Genomic DNA, 25,064 nt, shown 5'->3' with positions numbered 1-25,064 from the left:
TCCATACTTCCTAATATATAAACTACTTTCAAGGTGCCAAAATGTACTAGAATAAATAAAATGTCTATAAGGAAATACGGAAGCGTCCGATCCTGCCCGTCTGCTTTGACCCATGACGTCACAAATATGGCGGAAACGACCATAAACTGCGATTCCAATATGGCACATATAAAGTCGTTACTTCCACATTATGAGGACGAAAATACATCAAAAACAAACACACACCCGTTCCACAAAAAGCCTAATGACACTAACGGGTGAAGCGCGGGAAATAGGGGGTTTTTGGGTGGGGACAAAATAAATATAAACAAATTTAGACACCCACCCCCATACAAAACCACGCAAAACGATGAAAAAAACCGACATCACAAAACTCCCCAAATACAACTAAACACAATATCTTCTGGAATCGAACACTTCCATTGACCTATATAGCTCAACAGCAGCTCCCGATCTCATAAATTGGGATCGAAAACTTCCCCTGACCTATACAACTCAACAGCAGTTCTCGATCCCATAAATTGGGATTCAACACTTCCCTTCACCTATATAGCTCAAAAACATCTCCTGATACCAATAGCCACACATTGGGATCGAACACTTCCCTTGACCTGTTATCCTTACATCTCCACATACAGCCGTGCCTGGTCCGAGATGCCTCATTTCTTCACGACATACTGAACACTTCACGACTTCATCCAAACTCCGAATAGTTGAAGAAATTTTTTTAGAGACAACGCACTGTCCCCCATCATAGCCGACAACCGAAAACTGTTGATCCTGTCAGTCATCTCCATACCTACCAAAGACATAAAAAAAGCAATTTACCAAAATTCACACACGACGCCACCACACTCGCAAACTAAACCAAAAACGTCACGTAACACATCACCGATCGCATCACAACGACACCTACAAACACCCCACTCTCACAAACTAAATTCCGCGCCGTCATGACGTCACACACCACAACAGCCTTACGTCACGGGTCAAAGCCGACGGTTGGGATCTGACGCTTCGGTCGACCCGTCTATACAATGCTGTACTGTACAGTGTACCTGCCGTCAGACAGTCACAATTCCTGTAATCCACTGCCTGTTGCCTCAGGCCTGCCGAGGAGCATCGCAGTCCCAGGTAGATAGACAAACCAAGAAAATCCCCTGCATTATGTGTCACACAAACAGACCTGGCTGTGGGTAGATCGATGAGACTATATCAGATTGGCAGGGCTTGCAGATTAATGGGAAATGCTGGGGTTCAGAGAGCCAGAAATGGCCTGTGGTTTGCCCGCCGTGGAAGTCCACTTGTGTGACCAGCTATTCACATGTCACACACACCATGTTGATGAAATGAGACTGCAGTGATCAATCCCTACAACAGATAACTTGTGCAAATACTATGAGAGTCAGCACTAATGAGGATAGGTAGCAACTCACCATAAAGATGATCGCTGAGCCGCAGACAGGCACATAGAAAAGACAACTACACTCTCACAACTAAATTTTCGGCCATTGCCTTTGTCAGAAAATAGGAGCAAACATACAATCACACAAACACTGAAACATAACTCATGCACACTTGACCGCCACCTCCGGCCACTCCACAACAGTCTCTGAGAATCAGATCCAAACAAAGCATTCCTCGTGCCTCCCTGCCTCTCATCAGCAGCTGCTATGCTAGTGGCAAGAAGTAGTGTCAGGAATGACTACAAGCTGAAGGGAGTGGCAGAGAGAGGAGAAGCACTAGGAACGAGGAGTAGGGAAGTGGCACCCAGCCAGGATGATGCTGACATCAGCAAACAAACCATTTTATCTACTGAGATAGAAACAAGGTTTTTAGTGTTGGTTTCTCTCTCTCTCTCTCTCTTTTTTTTCCAACCTTCCCTGATATTTCCCTGACATGTTTGAAATTCCGTGATTTCCAGAACTTGTGGCACCCCTGAGAACACACAATCTCAAAATATTATAACATCAGAATCATATGCAGTGGAAACAAGTGCACTGGCTTAAGGTACACTGTCCTATTGTAAGCACAGTAGAAAACGTAATTTATTTGTTCTGCATGAATTCTAACTACTGAATTATGATGAAGCAATACAGCGTAGTGAATTTACAAAAAAATACCATTTACTATAGTCACACTCAATTTTATATATGAACAAGAAATGTTAAAATGGAGTTTAGGGTCATTTCTTAGATGAAGGCCTGTGTGTGCTTCTCACTGTTAAGTGTCCACAAGCTCCATTAATGCCATACTGTGGCTTTATTTTGACACTATCTTACTGTATACCATAATACCACAGGTGTACAATCATGTGTTTATTAACACTCAATAAAAATAGAACAGAATTTGTACTGATCATCAACCGAGGTGAAATCAAAACCCACATTTCACTCTGTATTTTATTCATTCCATTATTTCATTCTGGGCTGACACGCACAAAATTAGAATCAAATGCCAAAGACTGTTCACCAGAAAGCAAAACACACTTTTTTAGATTACTTTAATGTGCATTTTCAATACAGCTTCTCCTCTGAGGCTTCCCTCGTTCAGATTAATAGTTGTATACTCAATTTAGAGCAACTGCTGTCATCCGGTAGTCAGAATCCATTTACTAAAGAATGCTGCATACTATAGTCCTCACATCATACAATGGAACAATTAATTCTTGATGATCACTGACATTTAATACTCATTGCCTTACAAAACCTAGTGAAATTGCCAATATTCTGTTTGGCTCTGATATCAATTCCTGGACCAATTACCCTTTCTTTAAAAACGTCCGAAAACCTGTTCTATTATCCTTACACAAAACTATGCTGGAGCACGCACATTATTACACATGATTTAGGGATCTGTGAAGCAGTACACACTAGATGAACGCCTTAAGCATTCTAAACAGCTACGGTACTTTCTTTGATCCGAACTATTCCTGAATTGACATAATAACCGCAGGCACTTGAATCTGAAGTACTGGGCCATATGATACAACAGCTCACAATACGAACTTGTCCCTTAGCAAACATTTTTACATCATTTGGATACTATATAGATTGTTTCTTTTACGATTCACCAACGAGACATGTAATAATTTTATGGGACGGGGTGAAAATAACAAGCACTTTACTAGAAGCAATAGACCTATATTCACGTCGACCTGGTATTTTTCACATCTGCTCAATGTCCGTACACATATGTGCCAAATTCTTGTATGAAAATCAATTATGTCATAATTCACCTAATCATTGAAAATAAGTGGTTTCTTGCGACGAACATAACCTGAAGCATTCACATGTTGTCTGAGAATATCGTCAAACTTGCTTAAGGTGATCTAATCACAGATGTTTAGATACAGAATAAAATCACTTTCAAGTTTACGCGGTAAATAACAGTAAATTAGTACAATACTATATTGGTATACTCACCACAGAATCAAAAGATATTTGCTGGTTCCGTGAGTTCAAATCAACAATAATAATAATACTAATGGAGCATCAGCTTTTTTCCGGACAAAATTTTCGTGTTTGCATCATCCTAGTTTACAAAACCCAGTTGCTTATTTATCATCTGGACGCCGAAATTGCACTGTTTCACAAATGACAACATGGCTTCTGCTGGGTTTAGCATTATGCTCAAAGACAATAAACTTTGGAAGACCAACCCAATAAAGGCTGCTTTTGTTTCAAGGAATGTACTCTCTTCGTTTTTTGACTATTTATAAATGTTTTACTTGTATTTCTTTAAAATTTGACATCAGTTTCCTAATATGATTTTTAAGTTAGAATATAATAAGTTATTTCACATTAAACTGCGGGGTAGGGGGTGGGGCTAGATGGCCAGTATTCTCCACAGTAAAAATTTTTTGTAATTTAGTAGATTTTTGTTGTGTTATCGTTTCAAATGATACGCTGGCGATTGCATGATTAAGGCTTCTTTTAATTATATTTGGTGTGGTCATAGTGCCTGTAGTAATTCCACAATTATTTACTCTATTTCAAATGTCTCTTTACAAATACTAAAAAAGGCCTGCGCACTTTTTGTTTTAACGGCCCTCACACGTTCTCTACTATTGTGTCACCACGTTGTCCGAAAGTATGACGCCAAGAACGGTACAATATTGCAGCGCGATATTTCTACCAGGGACGCGTCAGATAGACCTCTGTCGTCATAGCGAACACGATGGCCCTCGACGACGTGCATGTGTGCTGTGTCTAAGTTGCTTACTTTGCAAAAGACATACAGGTGTTATGCAGAACGGATCAAACAAGCCTGAGGAGCTTTCTGTGAGCGTTTCGCTGCACCAGGAAGTTTTTCATATGAGCATGTGTTTGTAAGCCATAACAGCAACTAATTGCAAATTGAACAAATGAATTATATAATTTATCGCGTTCATATGTTGTTTTCTATGTATTTCCATACTCTGGCAACTTTTGCAGCGAAACAAAACAATATTATTGTTTGAAATATTACATGATCTTATGTTCTGACAATAACAACTGTTGCACGAGAAATCAATGTACTTGCTCACTGGGCAGTTGACCTGATCTTGTTTGTCAGTTCACAGGACTGCCACAAGTAAAATAAATAGTTTTGCTTGCTGTCATAACGCCATGCTCTTCATTTTCATCTGCTGTTGGGTAGAATAAAGTATATCAATTAATAAAATGCTCCAGGTTGTCGTGATGTACTCTTGACAGCATTCTCACGACCTTATGCGGGCCAATTGGACTCCTACATCAAGAATTGGGCACATTATATCGGTAAATTAAACGACATAATGGTCCAGTCGAAGGAAACATTAATTAGTTTTGATGTAGTATCGCTATGTACTATGGTTCCGAACAATAGCTTCCTGATATTGCAGAACTGTTTAAATATTGCCTCACGACCTTGTGTTTCAAATGGAACGATGAATTCTATTAATATATGGGTGATGTGGCGGAGGAGACCCTTTAGCCACAGTTATAGCGAATATTTTATGGAAAAATTCGAGATGCAGGCATTGGAAACTACCAACAAAAAACTGAATGTTTGTTTCCTCTATGAAAATGATACATTTGTTTTGTGGATGTATGGCAGAGAGGAACTAATTCGTTTCCACAACAATCTCAACGGCCTTAATCTGAAGAGTCAGATTATCGTGAGTAGGTGGAATATTAAAGTTTCTTAATCTACTAGTTTTCAAGAAAGAAGATGATAACTTAAGCCAGATAGTTTACCAAAATCTCACATACAATAGAATTCGAGCCACCAACTACAACAAAACCGAGGCACCATAAAAACATTGGCGAACAGAGCAAGGAACATTTGCAAACCTGTGTCACTGGACATGGAATTAAAACAGCTCATCAAGGCATTGCTCAATAATGTTTATTCGTGTGCTGAAGTAAACAGAGCTTTAAGAACGCTGGGCAAAAATCATAGCGATGCACAAGCGCCTGTGTAAACGAAAGTTTTCCTACCTTTCATTAAGGACATTACTGATCGCATGGAAAAATTTTGACAGTACAGAACATTGTGGTAATCTACAAATCTACCTGGAACTTACGTGATCACCTGAAATTGGCCAAAGATGCTCGAATGCCGCTGGAAAGAATTAGGAATTTCTACGATTCCGCGGGGTTGTGGGCAGGTATTTTTGAGTAATACAAAAAAAAGGCCGAAAAACGAGTAGAAGAGCAGAAGGGCAACTGTAGAAAGGAGAGATTAATAGATCAGCTGTTGCAGAATATTTCCAGACTCGCTGAAAATGTGATTAACATCAGCCTCTTTACAAGAAGGGAGATAAAAGAGATACTGTCAAACAATGGGTCAATTTCACTTTTACTGGCTTTATAAAAAAAATATTGGAAAAGTTTGTGTTCAAGTGCCTTCTTAAGCATCTGACTGCACATAATATTTGCCCAAGTCACAGTTTGAGATCCTTAAGGGTTCCAGTGTAGAGAAGGCTATTTACATGAAAAGTGAGAACGTACATTATTCATTAGATATCAAATTAGAGGCTACTGGAATTTTCTGTGACCTGTTAAAAGACTTTGGCTGTGTGAATCACAGAATTCTCTTAAGTAATTTAGATTATTACAGAGTCACTGACAGTACTGCAAAATGGTTTGAGTCTTACCTAATTAACAAGAAACAAAGGGTGTTGTACCAAAATACCGGTGGAATAAGCAGTCAATTTCCATCTTATTGGGAATTAATTACATGTGATGTTCCTCAAGGTTCCATCTTGGATCCGTTCCTGTTTCTTGTGTACATTAATGACCTCTCATCTATTACATTGCTAGATGATAAGTTTGTTTTGTTTGCAGATGATACAAACATTGCAATAAATAGAAAATCAACTACAGCTTTAGAAATGGCTGCTAATCAAATTTTCACAGACTTTAATAAGTGGTTTAAACCTAGTCCACCACCATTAAACTTTGAAAAGACCCACTACATACAGTTCAGAATCTGTAAGAGATTTCCTTCCAGAATTTATATAACATATCAAGACCTGCACATAGAAGAGGCTGATAGTGTCAAGTTGCTGGGATTACAACTTGATAATAAATTCTGTTGGGAAAGGCATACCACAGAACTGCTGAAACACCTAAACAAGTCTGTATTTGCAATGTGAATTGCGTCAGATGAAGGAGATCTAAATATTTAAAAAAAACATGCATATTTAGCTTGCTTTCGTTCTATAATGTCATATGGGCTCATATTCTTGAGTAACTCGTCAAACTGCACAAAAGGTTTTAGAGTCCAAAAGACTTATTTGTGGTGTAAATCCAAAAGCATCATGTAGAAACCTCTTCAACGAATTTGGTATTTTAACCACTGCTTCCCAGTATATTTATTCATTAAGGGGAGACAGTGGCAGAAATGAAAAATTTACAAATTATTTTTATTTGCTTATTTGATAGTAAATATAATTGAGATTATTATCCCAAATTTTTTCCTTGAAATTCGAACTACAAACGGCATAAAAAATTAAAACCCTAAGCAGTGTAATGCGCCAAGCCCGCTTTTAAATGTACCAAATGGAGGAAAAATTTTATTGCAGAATTTGTCCTGTGAATCTAGTAAATATAGCTTTAGAAGGCTGTGATTTTTTGTAGCAGTGTTGTAAAGAAGGCTGTGGAGCCATTTTCTGGTTGAAACAGTTCGGTATAGAAGGCTGTGGGTTGTTGTAAACAAATTTTGTGCTGTTCAGTGGAATTCGAGTGACGCTTGATTTATTGTGCCATTCTTTGTGCAAGGTTGAATCAGTTGATCCCTTTTTACAATGCCTAGGCCTGGTAAAGTATTTAAAAATATAGGAAGTCCAATATTTCCAATATAAAGCGAAAAACTGACATTGAGGCTATGGTCGGGCCTGCAGAGGGACAGGCATTGTGTCAGAAGAAACAAATCATGACAGAAATACAGGTTTCAGAACTGTGGATCTGGAAATGGTGGCAGAAGCCCTTAGAAAAGCCTGCAAGTGCTCTGTTTGTGGAGGAAATGTAGATTTGGTTGATGATGGAAAGAGAGAAGGTTTGGTTTGCACATTGCACATTTTGTGTCAGAACTGTGATGCTGACAGACCATTCAAGACGTCAAAGGTCAGTAATAGAATCTATGAAGCCAATATTAGATTTGCTTATGGACTAAGATGTATAGGGATTGGAAGAGATGGTGGAAACCTTTCATGTGGTATTATGAACATGCCTGGTCCTCCCCTAAAATTTTCTGCAATGAGTACTGCTCTCCTCAATGCAGTTGCAGAAGTAAGTAAAGAGAGCATGAATATGGCAGTCCCGGGGGCAATTCAAGAAAATTGTGAAGCAACTAATAGCAGCGATATAGCACTTTTCTGTGACAGTTCCTGGATGAAAAGGGGTCATACTTCACTGCATGGAGTTTCAACAATCATTAGTGTCGACGCTGGAAAAGTATTAGACTTAGAAGTGATGTCTAAATATTGTTCTGCATGTTCCTTGCACAAGAAATATATTGATGCAGGTAAAGAAACAGAATAGCAAGAAGCCCATAAAGATGTTTGTAGCTGAAATTATGCAGGCTCCAGTGGTAAGATGGAAGCTGCAGGTATGAAATTCAAGTTCCATAGATTTTTACAAAAGTGTGGAGTAAGATACGTACAGTATTTAGGAGAGGGAGACTCTAGTGTTTTCAAGAATGTAGTTGAAAGTCAGCCCTATGGAAAATATTGCACTATTGAGAAACTGGAGTGCTTAGGCCATATTCAGAAGAGGATGGGTAGACGACTCCGAAGTCTTGTTGTAGACAATAAAGGCAAGCTACTAGAGGATGGGAAGTCACTGGGAGCTAAAAACAGACTAACAAAGACGAGAATTGACAGCCTACAAGTCTATTATGATGCTGCAATTAGAAGTAACCTCACAAGCTTGGACAATATAAGGAAAGCAGTATGGGCCATTTGGTTTCATTGCTTGTCAGCCGACACTACACCTCAACATGGCCACTGTTCTAATGAATGGTGCAAATTTTTGAAGAGTAAGGAAACTGGGGAAAAATAACCTTCCTTATGAGGTTTCAATGGCCATTAAACTAACTTTTAGAGCACTGGCTTCACCAGAACTGCTAGGAAAATGTCTTCATCTGAAAATACAGAACCCAAATGAAAGTTTCAATGCTCTTATTTGGAAAAGATGTCCAAAGACTGCGTTTGTTTCCAATTTGGTGGTGAAGATTTCTGCTTTGGAAGCTGCAGCAGTGTTTAATGATGGGAATGTAACAAGACTTCACATCCTCAGCAAGTTGGGCTTTACACCTGCGGTCTTCACTGAGCAGATACTGCAGATCATCGATAAGCAAAGAATCGCGAAGGCAGAGACTTCAGTCCATAACATACAAAAAATTGCTAGGCAAAGGAGCAGAGAAGCTAAAAAACTGCAGAGGATGATAATGAAGAAATGGAATATGGATATGGGCAGTTTTAGCTAAGGTATGATAGATTTTTTTGCAACTTAATGTTTTCTGCTTTCAGAACACATATATCAGAAACCACCAGAAGGATTGCAGTGAAATTTGGCACACCTATTCTTTCACTTTGAAGCAATATTTAAGTGGAACAAAATTTTAATCGAGATATTATACACAGTTTTGTGCTTGATAATATATTGAAAAGTTTGTTTGTAAAAAATGTTCGAATCCAAAATATCACAAAAAATAGTAGCATTAATTTACCAAAAAATTACTGCATTTAATTGTACACCTATTAGTGTAGATTACTTTACCATTAAAAAAATTTGCCAAATTTGTGTCGAAATTATGAAAAAGTGTACCTTAAAATAATAATGCAATAAAAAATTCAAAATTATCTCACTGCATCAGATTGTTATTGAAAATTCTGATTTTTAAAAAAAATCATATTAGATCTCAATACATAAGTGTGCAAAATTTCAATGAGATTGAACAAAAAATGGCAAAGATATGGATTTACAAATATATCAGTGCAAGACTGCCACCGTCTCCCCTTAACAGAATTTTTCGCAAGTAATGTGTCTGTATTTGCAACCAATAGTATCAACACTAGGAATAATAATCTACACAAATATCTAAAATCAATTACCTTGGTCCAAAAAGGGGTCAAATATTTAGGAACACACATTTACAATAATTAGCCAGCAACATTTAAAAACTTGGTTTCAGATAAAGCACAAGTTAAACAGAGATTGCAAGACATTTTGATAGGCAGCTCCTGCTAATCTAAAGATGAATATCTTAACAAGGATGCTACACCAGCTTAAGTAAAAATGTCAGTTACATTTCAGTTTTGACAGTGCATAACTGTGTTTAATTCTGACAGTGTATTAATTCTGTAACTATTAGCAGTTCCAGGATACTGTCATGTATTCACATATTTTGACAATTTCCTAACAAATTAACAGGGTAGTGAATATTATATTCAAATGTTTTATGTTATTTTGTGTTATACTTTCTGACTTGCTCCACACTCACAAGAATCATCTCGTTTTTGGGTCTATGGAACAAAAACTGAATCTAATCTTATCTAATCCTTGCAACTAGAAGACAACAGAGAGACCACAGATATGATAACCCACGAATTTCAGTAAAAAGGGGAAATGCGCGAAACTGAATGGCATCTGGATCCTGGTGCTGAAGAAGATGTGTATTATAGTCTGTTTAAAATTGCATGGTAATTGACACTTCACGTGTTGGAGATGGTTTCCTCCACTCAACATCACGCCCAAAACCCTTTCCATTGCCAAACTTCACAATAATTAATCAGTTCATTTCCAATTCCTTGTCCAGCTTCTTTCTTGATGTGTTTGGGTTCTGAATCATGGGTCTGGTACTTCTATTTAGTATTCCATCACACATGATAACCACACCAAAAACAAAACACACACACCGAGATGCTAATGAAGTACACATCTCATACATAGCACCAACCAAACACTACTGGATACTTCTGCACAAGAGGTGACTCAGAGTAACACATACAGTTATCATAGTCACAGGTATCGGCTTACATTAGACAAGCTATGAATGACATTGCATGAAGCTGAATTTTGAAGGCTGTAATTTACCATTGTGATTGGGTCATCACAGTATAAATATAACAACTGTTGTAGCAGTGTGTAATGATTGGTGCATTACTCTGTTGTGTTGAAGGTCGTAGGTTCGAACCTCATCAGATCTAACGATTTGTTTTCATTTCTAAATATAATCACAAGAGTTTATTTATTATTTTAATTTGATTAAGTGGTTTAAATGTAATTCTTTTATTTATAATTCTTTTCCACCTCATTTACGTCATTATACTGACTCATTTGTCCTTATTTTTTCTTCGTATTATTCTTTCTCGTCTGGAATCTACCTGTGTCACCTATAATCTGCAACCATGTGTCAAGGAGGGCTGCTCATCAGTTGATAATGCGGCAGTGAAGCCAGTGTGAGGATAGTTCCAGGTAGCCAACGATATCGAGAAATTAGTTTTTGTTAAATGATGAAACTAATTTTTTCTGTTTGATATTACCTGTTAGCTTTAACTGGAATGAACAAAGCCATTGTGATATACTGCAGATTGTTGACCAACATTTTCTTGAATACATCACAAGGCTGTGGTTAGCTTAGGACATGAGATTAAGTTCAGGACTACAAACGGCGTCATCTAGAATGGCTCAGTCATCGGTCACTTAACATCAACTGTTGACAAAGCGTCTCACATTTCTGACATTCCTTGTTGTAGCCACTTCTAACATTTCTTCATATTACACATTAACAGCATTTGTGAAATGATCTGCAGTGCATGAGTGTCGCCTATAACCAAGCAGCAGCTGGCAGCCAATGTGGCAACACTGAAGCCACAACTGACAGACATCAACTATCAAGTAATTTTATCATGCTATAGACTTCTACTGTGTGTTTATAGTACTAGCACATGACTGCATCCGACAATGGTCAATAGCACTCTGGTATTCAAAGCACATGACATCATGCTACTGTGTGGGAGGACGCATAAACGAAATTTTGCTGCAGCGACAACATTGCCAGATCTTCTGATCTGCAAAAGATTTCCCAGCTAGGCATGCTTTGTCAAAAATATGGGTTTTTCTCCGAAATCTTTCGATTTTTAATTTTAATTTTAATTTATCTCTATAAACTAATTTTTAACGATCAGTACATAGTATCGCATGGGTGATGTAATACCAATCTGCATGAATCCGTTTGGTAATCACTGATGATCCAAATTAAATAAAGACAGTTGCACTTGTGCACCATTTCAGTTTTACTGAATGTATCCCAGTTTAGGTGTTGGCTATGTAGGTTGAGCATTAAATAATTAAATATGGGTACAAGTATTTATTATGATGCCTCATTGAGAGTGTCAAGAAGCAAAACCGCAAAATACAGCACAAGATGTAATAAAGAATGGGAAAATGATCTTATTTTTCGTTGGTTGTTAAGTAAAAGTAAGAGAGGTCACTTTTTTTTAATTTATTGTTCTCTGTGTTACCAACACTTCAGTTTCAGATAATATGAAGAAACATACCACAGAGAAAAAAAATATGAAAAATTGTAGTATTGTTGTGAAATAGCTTAAATCAGCTGAAGTGTCTTCTGTATGCATTAAAACCAATTAAGTAAAACTGTAAAGGAAGGTGGAATACATTTTGCTAGTTTTGTTTGTGAACACGATCTAACAATAAGAATAATAGAGCACTTCCAAATCAGATAAAAGCAGTGGCGTGTCGATATTCTGAAAATACAAGGCATATAGAGTGCAAGAGAATAAAATGAACAGCCATTATAAATAATGTGACTGGGAAGGGAAGGTTTACTCAACTCACTGAACTTATGGAAAAAAAATCACATTTTCCCTTGTAGACGAGTCCATTGACAAGGATTGCATAAAATATTTATGTATGGTAGTTCGTGTAATGACAAATGATAAAACCAAAGATGAGTTCCTTCAACTTATTCCTCTGAATGATACTACTAGCAATAATCAGTATGAACATATTGTTACATGACCGTGACATACTATACAAAAGAAACATGATTGGTTTTCGTGCAGATTTTGTAAAATTAATGATGGGGTGGGGGGGGGAGGAAGTATCATTCATTTTCAATTAAAACATTGCTGGAGAAGGGCACACCACTCCTTTTCACAATGAAACGTATTTGTCATTCATTTGTAGTTTGTGCTTCCTATGCATGCCTCAGACTGTATAGAGAAATAAAAGGTCTCACAAGAAATGTTTACAACTATTTGTACTCCAGTTCTAAGTGTGTAGCTGGGCTGAGCGATTTTCAAGATTTCGTAAATGTAAAATCCCACAAGATACTACACCCATGCCAAACACACTGGCTTTCTTTAAAGATGGTTATTGCTAGATGTATGGTGCAAAGTGAGGCCTTAAAGTTGTATTTTACCAATACTGTCTTGAGTGAACAATTTCTTGGCAATGAAACTACGAACGTATTGCAGATATTAAACGGTCCAATTACAAAATTGTACCTTCAATTTCTGAATTTCATACTACCCTTATTCAACGATTTGAAATTGAAAGTCCAGAGTGAATCATCATAAATCCATATCATTTATCAAGATGTAGCTAGTACACTCAGACCAATTTAGGACTGCTTCATAAAAGATGAATACCTCTCTAAGATAATGATGGAGAATATGCAGTATAATAATCCCAGTAATTGTAAACCATTAGATGATATTTATTTGGTTCTAAAATTCCTCTCACAGGAACCAAAAGCTAAACCCAAGGCACCCAGGAACTGAAAGATTTCAAGCTTCAATGTTTAAACTTCTACATCGAAGGTGTTGAAGAAATAAGCAGGAAATTTCGTTTTGATGACTTTGTAAGAGGTCCATGATTAAGGAATTTGTTGCTAGCACACTCAAGCAGATGTATTTCCGATGGATTGCTCACACGCTGCCTGCAATATGTAAGCTGTAAGAGAATCTCAGACCAGAGAGCAGTGTTGTATGCAGTAGGAACTGTGTGGTAGTAGGAGTAAGTAGTTTCTAGCACTCGAGTGTGTGGTGTTGGCTGGGCCGGTCGTGGGGAGCGATGGCACGATGGCAGAGCCTGAGCGATGTAGTATAAGGTAAAAAAGCAGCCTCGCACATATGTAGTATTGTTATATCAAGTCCCATGTAAATGTTTTTAAAAAAATATCTTAATAATAATCTTTCTTATAAAAATTAACTTTTGACAATCATTCATCTCAATTTAAAGAATTTACTAATTTGTCCAATCCATGATCATCCCGATCATTGTAAAGAAAAAATCAGTTGTTTGTTTTTATACATGACAAATCTATGGGCCAGCATTGCACTGGGCCGTGCCAGAAAAATTTCTTATGGGAGCAGATATATATATATATATATATATATATATATATCTGCTCCCATAAACCAATACTTATGTGAGCCATACAGTGAATCAGCACTTATCCAGTTATGTATTTCTAAATTACCACGATCGTTAAGAGAATCACTTTAAAAAAGCACAGCAATCAGACTATTCTTTCATAAATAAAAATTTTTCGCGACATAACCAAGGCCAACAAGCATACAGTAGTTATGACCAGCCACGCTATTTTAATAGCAAAGGTGATAGACGCTCCAGGAATGACAACCACCAGAACTTTAATAACAGACAAAATTTTAATTTCAGTATCGTCAAAATTATCAGCAACAGGTAACACATTTTGGTAACAATAGAGGTTTTCCCCAACAACAACAACAAAACCAGCCGGTTAGCATACCTAACCAACAATGTAATGTGCAAGGTCAACCAAGCTTTAATGTTTCACCACCTACACGTATAGCGTCGGCTCCACCAAATAGTAACTCACCGCAACAAGGAAATCAGTACGTACAGAAAACACATCATTTCAATTCCTATCGCAACCCGCCGTATAGCAATGACTATCATGACAGACGTAAAAGTAATGAGCACAGATTTCAGCGTACGTTTAATAACAGTAGGTCTTACGAGCAGCAGAATCACCGCAACAACAGATTATCATGAATGAACCAGACAGCCGTATCATCCCGAACCTAAAACGTCAGGAAGAAATAACAGAACAGTACAAATAGTCGAAATGCCACAGCATCCTCCCGCAAATAACAGCACGTCAGAAAGAATTTGACTAGATACAGTACAGGTTGCATCTTCCAGCGACGTAAGCAATACTTTTGACACACAGAATCTTGTTCACGAAAATGTTATTACTTTTGATGACATCCGAAACACACTTTTACATGAAAAACCAGTTACACAAAAAACCATTTCCCACCCTGTCATTGAAGTAAAGATTCGATCATCCACATTTTCAGCAGTAATTGATTCTGGATCACCTATGTCAGTTATAAATGAAGAAACTTTCAACGAATGTAACAAAGAGAACACCTATCCTACGTTACCATTAGGCAAAACTAAAGTAAAAGGTGCAGTATCTAGATGTAAAATTACAGACACACATATCATTTTGTATTGCAGGTTATATGTTCCACTCAAAGTTTTGGATTGTTCCCTTATTGACAACACACGTTATTTTAGGTACGAATTTTTTGGTACAACATGACGCAATTATTGACTTTCAAAATTCCTATTTAATGTTAAAGGATGAAAAGGGACAACTGGCTTTAGAATTTCAGCACTCTTTATCTGCAGAAGAACAAACAATTAATTGGACAGAGGTCATTTCTACATCGTGTGACATAGACTGTCAGTCCACATTGTTCACAGATACGTACGTACACAACTACAGTACACCAGACGAAGCTGACTATGACGTTATGCAACTGATTTCTGAGAAGGTAAAACAGAGCAGTGCAAATACAGACGACGAACATACAGAGCTACGCAATATTCTTTTACAGCGGGCTCCAGTTTTTGACAACATCCCTGGTACTAGGTCCGCTTTTATGTATGAATTTCAAGTTAAACAGCATGACACATTTAAAGCCAAACATTATCCTATTCCGTATGTCCACAGAGAACAAGTTAAGAAAGAACTACGAGCTATGCTAGAGCAAGGAATTATTGAACCGGCAGTTAGTCCGTACATAAGCCCGCTCCATATTGTTAAGAAAAAGGGTGGATCACTTCGATTCGCGTCATATCGATGACATTATTATTATTGAAACAGATCGCCCACAGACACTAGAAGAATTTCTACAGAAATTTCATGGTACTGCTGTTTATTCCACATTAGATTTGAAATCGGGAATTTGGCAAATTCAGCTCCATCCGAACTGCAGAAAGCACACAGCATTTTTCTGTTTTGGTGATTGTTATCAATTTTGCAAATTACCGTCCGGTTTAACAATTTCTTCTTCAGCATTTATTCGCAGTTTGAATACTATACTTCCGACAGAACTTAAAGACAAAATCACAACGTATGTAGACTACATCCTTATCGCAGAAGCTAATTGGTCTGAACACAATCTGATTCTTGAATCACTGTTGCAAACTTTTCGTGCACAAGGACTCACAGTTAATCTTAGCAAATCGCACTTTGGGAAGACTTCTGTAAAATTTCTTGGACATGTAATTTCAGCAGAAGGCATTGCGCCTGACCCGGAAAAACTTCTATCTTTACGTGACATTACTGTTCCAACGACCAAGGAACAACTACGCAGCTTTCTGGGTTTAATTAACTTTTTCCGTAAATTTATTCATTACTCTGCTTTAGATAACCCTAGATTATGCCAGTTGACTGGTAAAAACGCTATTTGGTCCTGGGATAGCCAAGCACAGTCTGAATTTGTGATCCTGAAACAAGCCTTGTTGAATGCACCACTTTTATCACACACAGATCATACTAGAAATTTTTCCATTGCCACCGACAGTTCTAACATCAGTTTGGGCGTACACATTTTTCAGGATATTGAAGAAGACGGTACTACAGTAATTAAAAACATAGCTTTTGCAAGTCGCATTCTGTCACCAGCTGAACGCAATTATTCTGTTACAGAACTTGAAACATTATGTGTTGTATGAGCATTTACTAGATTGAGGCATTTTCTTTATGGAAGACATACTACCGTTTATACAGGTCAGAGAGCTATACAGTTTTTACTATCCGCTAAATTTACACATGACAGGTTAAGCAGATGGAAACTTTATTTACAGGAATTTAATTTTACAATTTTTCACATTCCCGGTACACAAAATATTGTAGCAGACGCATTATCCCGTTCTCTCATCAACAATAAGCAAGACATCGCAACCAACTTCTGCCAAGCAAATTTTAGAGTCATGTATATTCAACAAGTTGCATTTGAAAATTTCATTTCGTCATCATTGCGAGACATAGCACAAGAGCAGAGCAAAGACACCATATCAAGTTAGGAATAACCTTACCATTAGAAACCACTATACCGTAAGCAAGAACATTCTATTTCGCCGCTCTCACCCTGACAGCAACAACAGGTTATTGTGTATTCCTGACGGACTTGTTAACAAATTAATTTGGTATACCCATTTAAGTTACGCACATTATGGAGCCAGAAAATGTTTTCTTATACTAAGACAGAACTGTTATTTTGCCAACATGGAGAAACGTAGTCGACGAGTTTTAGCGTCATGTAAAGTCTACCAGAAAGCTAAATCAGACACGACTTCACATATTCCTCCGTTACATCCCATTGTACCCGTTAAACTGAGACACATGGCCGCTGTAGACATTTTTGGACCGATTCCCAGATCTAATAGAGTTTTTTTTTACATCTTTGTCGCTGTTGAACTCACTTCGAAATTTGTTACCTTCATTCCGTTACGCAAAGCTACTGCTAAATCTATTTCGAATGTATTTGTAAAACATTTTTATTTCATGTAGGGCATGTATTGAAAGTAATTTCTGACAATGGACCACAATTTCGATCTGTGATATGGACACGTATGTTACGAGCTAGAAACATTTCTCTGATCTATATATCCAGGTATCATGCTTCTTCGAACCCTTCTGAACGACTGATGAAAGAAATTGGTAAACTATGTAGAATATAATGCCATAAAAGACATATTGATTGGGATACACACATACCCCCATTCCAGGATGTAATTGACTCAATACCAAACGAATCTACTATGCTATCTCCGACTGTTATATCGAAAACTATTGAACCACCTAACAAAATTAAAGAATTAGTATCTCTTCCTACACCTCGCCGGCTACGCCACCATGAAATAATTGACATTGCCCTCAACAACATCAAATGTGCCACAGAGCGCAGGAGAAGACAGCAGAAACAGGTTTGTACGCGCCGTGACTTTCATATTGGACAGAAGATATTAGTAAACATACATTATTTATCCAACAGAGGAAGGAGTAGATGCAGTAAATTTGAGCTTCTATACGTTGGTCCACATAGAATTCGCAGCATTCCTCACCCCAACGTAGTACACGTTGAAACTTTGAGAACCAGAAAAAGCAAGGGCAATCACCATATTTCCAATATTAAATCCTTTATTGAATGAACATACTTTATGATTTATCACACTGTAACGCCATTTCCTGATATTTATGTGATCACTTATGCAATTATGTATATTTGACTACTTACTGATGAAGATCATATTTTTTCTTGGCAAGTGCCCAACAAGGTAAGGTTAGCAGGTCGCTTTTCTTCTCATTATACATCAGACATTTTCCATTTTTGTGTAGGTATGATTGGTTACCTATCGAAAGTAGAATTTTGTCTGTATGCACTACGAAATCTTTAAGATATAACAAACACCAGTTGACTTTGACATTTTGCCTTATGATATCTCAATATCTTGACTATTCTACATTTTTTGCTACTACATTATGAGACTGTGTGTACATTTTTTGACCTAATACTTTTTTGTCATATATGCTGTATGCTTAGTCATATCACTAGAAACAAGTTTTTATTTAATGCAAATGTGATTTAAATGCAAGATACTAACCCATATTTGTCATTTTTCAGAGAGCAATAATGTGTAAACGAAACGAATTAAACAAACCACAGTGGTTTACTATGAAATGGAAATTTCACCATCAGATTGAACGAAAGAAAATGCGATACCTTGTCATGAAGAGTAAATGGTTCAGAATTAATTAGCATTAACAAGAATATACTATACACACTGTATGATAGCAGTCTTGACTAATTATCTTCTTTCAGAATACAAGGTGATTAATGCAGGCTGTCAGACAGAACTATTCATGTAATTTTAGTGATGAAATATGTTAGAAGTAAGAAACTCTATAATTTATGAAGTAACGAATGATAATGAATAGTTGTATGAGGAGAATGATAATATAAATATGAATAATGAAGTGTATATTTTTTGCAGATGATAATAAATGGTGATGAATAGTTGTATTAAGAATTTGGTAACATGAATAGTGAAGTTTTTCTTTGCAGATCGTGTTAATGATGAAGTTATGGTAATATGAATAATGAAGTTTTTCTTTGCAGATGAAGGTAATAATGAAGTTTATATATGTTCTGTTAGTTAGAAATGTTATGTAGTTATTCAAGTATTTGTTGCAGTTCCTTTTGACAGTATGTCTTATGTTGCATAGTACAATGCGAAGTTTACTACTTTTCAGCATAATATGAATACATTTCTTCTTTCAGCTCAATAATCCATTTTGTATTTATTCCAGGAGAAGCTGTTCATGATATTAATACGCTACAAACAGTTAGTTATTAAACCTGTTCTAGTACTTGCATTTTTTACCCAGTTGTGTCTATCGTTTATGAATGTAATCACATGTACTCTACTTGTTTCATAACTTTGCTACAGATGACTCATGACGAATGATGTTAATAATCCTTATTTCCAGCAATAAGTCAAAAGCAAATATTTTCATGCCCGAGCAATTAATTATCGATCACAACGCAATGCATTGCTAGCAAAAAAAAGATGTTTATTACCAGTGCCAACTATTACCAATATACAACTAAATAATGCTACCAGTTTACAATATATTTCTAGTCCTAAATATAATGCAAATTTTTCTGATGTATTGATTCCATTATGTCTATGTATTAGTGGACTACAGACCTTGCATTAGAGTTACAATGTCTTACATTTTAAATGTGTCTTATGTCACTTACATGATATCATATATAAACACTAGCAGCTTGATGCTACATGCAATAACTCTTGTTTTGAATGATGCCTTCTGAATAATACTGAATGATGTTTTGTAATACTGCATAAATGCTATGCCAATGATTATTATAATGAGATGACTTGTGCATAAATGCTATGCCAATAATTACTGTAATAAGATCACTTATGCAGAAATGTTATACCAATGATTACTGTAATGAGATGACTTATGCATAAATTCTATGCCAATCATTACTGTAATGAGATGTCTTATGAATGATGTTTTGTAATACTGCATAAATGAATGCCAATGATTACTGTAATGAGATGACTTATGCATAAATGCTATGCCAATAATTGCTGTAATAAGATCACTTATGAATAATGTTCTGTAATACTCCATACATTCTACAGAAATGTTTAGTAATTAGCCAATAAGTGCCAGTAATTATTCAGATCAGTTGATACACTAGTGTAATTCTATGATGACTAGCATAAGACTTAATGTATCCTTCACCTTCTAACCTAATCACCACCAATTACTGAAATTTCCGTATGTCCTGTCCATCCTCATTATCGTGGAGCACTGGTTTTTGCACTAATTCTACGTTGATGTAAGTGTATGGATTCTAACAGAATATGGTGGTGACATCAAGCTGTCCACTACCTTGAACGATGGAGATGTTATTATGGTCCTACTGTTTGGTGTACCTGATGTACTACCAAAATAATAACGTACAATATTAATACAATATTTCAGTGTCTTGGCTATACTGATAAATACTTCAGGGAAGATAACTTCAGATTGTCTCACTTGGTGTTGTGATTCTGTGGAAAGATATGGACTCTCAATGCAGCTACATGCAACCCACTGTGCTACAACCATGATGCTATCCTTCCCATTCCTTTCCTAGTTTATGTAAAAATGCTAAAGACTTTTTCAGTACGTGTTAACTTTATTTCCTTTCTTCATGTAAAAATGCTAAATTCTTTTACAGTGCATATGCACTTTATTTCACTTCTTAATGTATTCAGTTCTTCTACAAAATGCTAAAAACTTTTACAGTGTGTGTGCACTTTATTTCACTACTTGATATCTTTAATTCATGTAAAAATGCTAAAGACTTTTACAGTGTGTGTGCACTTTATTTCATTTGTTACTGTATTCAGTTCTCGTAAAAAATGCTAAAGACTTATACAGTGTGTGTGCACTTCATTACATTTGTTAATATGGTCAGTTGTCCTCAATATGCTAAAGACTTTTACAGTGCGTGTGCACTTTATTTCATTTCTTAATGTATTCAGTTCATATAAATATGCTAGAGACCTCTACAGTGCGTGTGCACTTTATTTCAATCCTTGATATGATTAATTCATGTAAAAATGCTAAAGCGTTTTACAGTGCATGTGCACTTAATGTCATTTGTTAATATATTTTGTACTCAGTGTGTGTGCACTCTATTTCATTTCTTAATATGTTCTGCACTTATCAATAATGTATATGCTCTGTGACTGTAGACTTAGTAACTAAATAGATTATAGAAAAATTTGTTGCTCATGGCAAGTCCAATTGACTCGCCATCATTGCCAAATTTTTGCCCCCCCCCCCCAGTGGATGGTTATGTAAGAGGTCCATGATTAAGGAATTTGTTGCTAGGGCACTCGAGCAGATGTAATTTCGATGGATTGCTCACGCGCTGCCTGCGATATGTAAGCTGTAAGAGAATCTCAGACCAGAGAGCAGTGTTGTATGCAGTAGGAACCATGTGGTAGTAGGAGTAAGTAGTTGCTAGCACTCGTGTGTGTGGAGTTGGCTGGGCTGGTCGTGGGGAGCGATGGCGGAGCCTGAGCGATGTAGTATAAGGTAAAAAAGGAGCCTCACACATATGTAGTATTGTTATATCAAGTCCCATGTAAATATTTTTAAAAAAATATCTTAGTAATAATCTTTCTTATAAAAATTAACTTTTGACAATCATTCATCTCAATTTAAAGAATTTACTAATTTGTCCAATCCATGGTCATCCCGATAATCGTAAAGAAAAAAATCAGTTGCTTCTTTTTATACATGACAAATCTATGGGCCAGCATTGCACTGGGCTGTGCCAGAAAAATTTCTTATAGGAGCAGATATATATGTGTTATCCGGCGACCTTATTGAGGTAAGAATTTTTAATTTATTCAGTATGATCTTTCAGGGCCATGACGCAGCACTGCTGACGTCCAAAATTTACCAGTTTAGATTCACAGTCAATTAATTATGGAAAGGTTATATATGAGTCACATTTTTTATTAGGAGGTTAGTCACATTGTATTATTGGTAGGTTAAGGAATTTTTTATTGGGAGGTTATGTTGAATGTGACTGGTATAAATAATTATATTTTTTTCTTTTGAGAGGTTTCGGAATTTTTCTGTTGGGAGGATACAACTTGAAGGTGTTAGAAGCTCTTAACCCTGAAAATGGAAAGACCAAATCTGATTCATCATTTTTTGGACTTGCATCATAATTTTGGAATTTAATTGGAGACAACGAATTACAACATCTAGACACAGACTGGAGAAAGCTGCCAAATACTAATATTAACATTGTGACCACAGTCCCAACAGTGTTCTGGATTGCAGTTCAATGTATAAAGTAAGAGAATCAATATTTCCAAAATTATCTAAATTATTGACCTCACTTTTGTGTTTTCCAATTCATCGACTAGTGCTGAAAGAGTGTTTTCTACAGCAAATACAACGAAAAACAAGACAAGTGAAACATTTCTATGGCTAAGGTTGAGAACGATAAATAAGCTAGACATTGTACGGAAAAATAAAAGTTGACAAAGTTTTATTCTCAGAGCGTTTTAACAACGAAATACAGACAAAATAGTTGTGTAATTGTGTGAAAGTGGTGTAAACAATATGGTGTTTAACAGTGGATATCTACTGGCTCCTGATGAACCAGTGCTTCAGAGATATTGGGTAAATTTAGTAGAGAAAATTCACAAATTTCTCTCCTCTTAACATATATTATTGCATTTTACATCAAAATTACAAAATAGAGATTTTTTTCCACAGAATTCCGATTTTTCGTATTAAACTTCCAATTTTATTTGTATGTAGCAACAATGTACAGTGAATAGTGAGCCAGGGTATGATTCAGACATTCATTTATCTGAAATTTCACATGATGCATTCATATACGTTTTTCAGCCCATTCCCTCATCTTTTGTTACTTACTTTTCCATTTCTTTTCCTCAAATTTGTTTGGAGCTAATTCAATTTCTCTTGGTCTTGGGAGGAATTCACACGTATTGTGTAATATGGCACTTACACAGTACAGTATATTGGCACTATGTTGAATGATTGTCAATATTTTTAAAGCTCTCCAGTGTTACTTAATATATTGAGCACCATCACAACCGAAATAAGACGTTCAATATTATTGGGGAATATTCAGTATCCCAAAAAATTTTTGGAGTACCTGAAAAGCCCTGTACTCACTTAGAACATCGTCAGTGATGGCAATTTTGTAAGATTTCCTTGTATGCACATTTCTCAGTATTCCTGTGAGTTGTATTGACATTTTATACCTAATTTAACTTTCATGAAGTATCCTGCATTTCTTGATGTAAGCTGCACCTAATATTACACTACTAATGTTTATTTACATTCTCATCCTTAAGCATACTTACATCTGACCTGTAGTGTAGATATTCAGTAGGTGTACTTGCAACCCACTGAAGAACGTAATAGATTATATTGTGCACCCCTAATCCCATTGTATAAACAAGTATATATCCAAGTGATGTTTTTCAGATAAACTATCTAGGGTAGATCCAGTTCATAAAAAGGAAAATGAAGACTTTCCTCCAAAGTTTCAAACAAATCTGCATACTTTCAACTTTATTTACAATATTTAAATGTATAATTTACCAATAGTTTTCGGTTTACAGAAACATCTAGGAATAATTAATGTATCAGACTATGATTTTAGAAAAACTTATCAGTTTTTCATGCCAAGACTCTTCTTTGAGAGTCTGAGGACAAAGGCTTTGCTCAGGTCACTTATTGTGATCAAGTAACGCCACTGAGTGTGTGGAGCACCTGCAACTACAAGGAAAAAAGGGATTTCTAAGGCGGCCAGGAGCAGAGTGGGAGAATAGGGTGGGGGGGGAGGGAGAAGGGCTGGATGATGACGTGTCGGCGACGGTAGTGAAGGCAGGGGGTTGAATGGGACATGACTGAGGTGTGGCGAGGTGAGGCAGGGCGAAGCACATCTGCAAATTATGAGCAAGCAGTGCGTGTGAGTGACAGATGTAGAGGTGGGATGGGGTGAGGAAGGAAGAGAGAGAAGGGCGTAGGGTAGCGAGGCACTAGTGGCAATGGCTGGTCACCTGGCTGCATCGATCAGACAGACAGAGGGACAGACAGTGGGTAGATGCCGCCAAATGACCCCTGTTGTAAGCCCTAACGAAGACGCGGCTGCAGCCGATTACTGCGGTCAGTTAACTGCAATGCGAGCTGCACCCCCACCCAGCTTTTTAAGCCTTATAATATTAAAACCCTATTTACACAACTGTAAGCAAGTGGTCTGTGCTGCTAAAAGTATGTCCATCGTAGAACAGAATTAAGGTAGTTGTGCTAAATGGATCTGAGCTTGGTACATTCCTTTCTCTAACAAAAAATGAATTAATTGACCTCACTCATTAGATACAGTATGGTAAAGCAGACAACACAACTTGTCTTCACGATCATAGCCATCTCAGTAACCTTAAAACTTGTGTCGAAAAGGTAATCACTCAACTATTTTATTGGTTTTGAGAAAATGTATTCTTGCTGAAAGAAAACAAAATCAAGCAGATGGTTATCACTCTAAAAGAGAACCTTACCTCAGGTGTACTAAGTTGCATAGGTGCCTGGGGTATATTAGGATGAGTTATCTTAAGATTAACGTGAATGGCGTTTACAGTGATTTACTTGTTAAGGCAGCTTATGGACTGCATACCTGAAATAACGTTAGAACACTGTATTTGTCGTTTTCTAAGAGCATAATGTGACATGTCATTATGTCGTGGTGAATCTATAGTTGTGTGTATGGCATCTTAATATAGCGTAAGAGAGCTGTTAGAGTCGTTACTGGTTCTTAAAACAAAGCATGCTATAAACTTTTGTTTTGTGAACAAAAGAAATTACAAACTTGTGGTAGATCTTCACTAGAAAGTAGGGAGATGCATATAATGTTGAAGACATGGTTATGATTAATTACCCTTTATTCTGATTGAGTACAATATAGCACAACTACAGAGAATCCTGTTCTAAACAGAACTGTCTTCCTCCGGTTTTAGCCTTGCAGACATCACACTCTGCAGCTGAGGCTCCTTGGTCAGCAGTACCGTTGGCGCTATGAGGCATTATACGTAGTTATTCCAACTGGCACCGAAGTCTCATTGGTTGGCGGTTAGAGCCAATGAGAG

General features: G+C 36.7%; 1 protein-coding gene across 6 annotated transcripts in view; it reads right to left on the bottom strand.

The window, feature by feature from the left end:
* Positions 1–3,612, bottom strand: part of LOC126213068 (zinc finger protein 98-like) — a 99,603-nt gene extending 95,991 nt beyond the window's left edge. For all 6 annotated transcript variants that reach the window (XM_049940656.1, XM_049940651.1, XM_049940653.1 and 3 more), the window contains exon 1: positions 3,426–3,612. The gene's annotated coding sequence lies outside the window, so the exon portion shown is untranslated. The remainder of the gene's footprint in view (positions 1–3,425) is intronic.
* Positions 3,613–25,064: the final 21,452 nt, after the last annotated feature.

Source organism: Schistocerca nitens, chromosome 11 (assembly GCF_023898315.1).
Source record: "Schistocerca nitens isolate TAMUIC-IGC-003100 chromosome 11, iqSchNite1.1, whole genome shotgun sequence".
Classification (NCBI taxonomy): domain Eukaryota; kingdom Metazoa; phylum Arthropoda; class Insecta; order Orthoptera; family Acrididae; genus Schistocerca; species Schistocerca nitens.
Note: the sequence above shows the minus strand (reverse complement) of the source record. Positions and strands in the feature narration are given on the sequence as shown.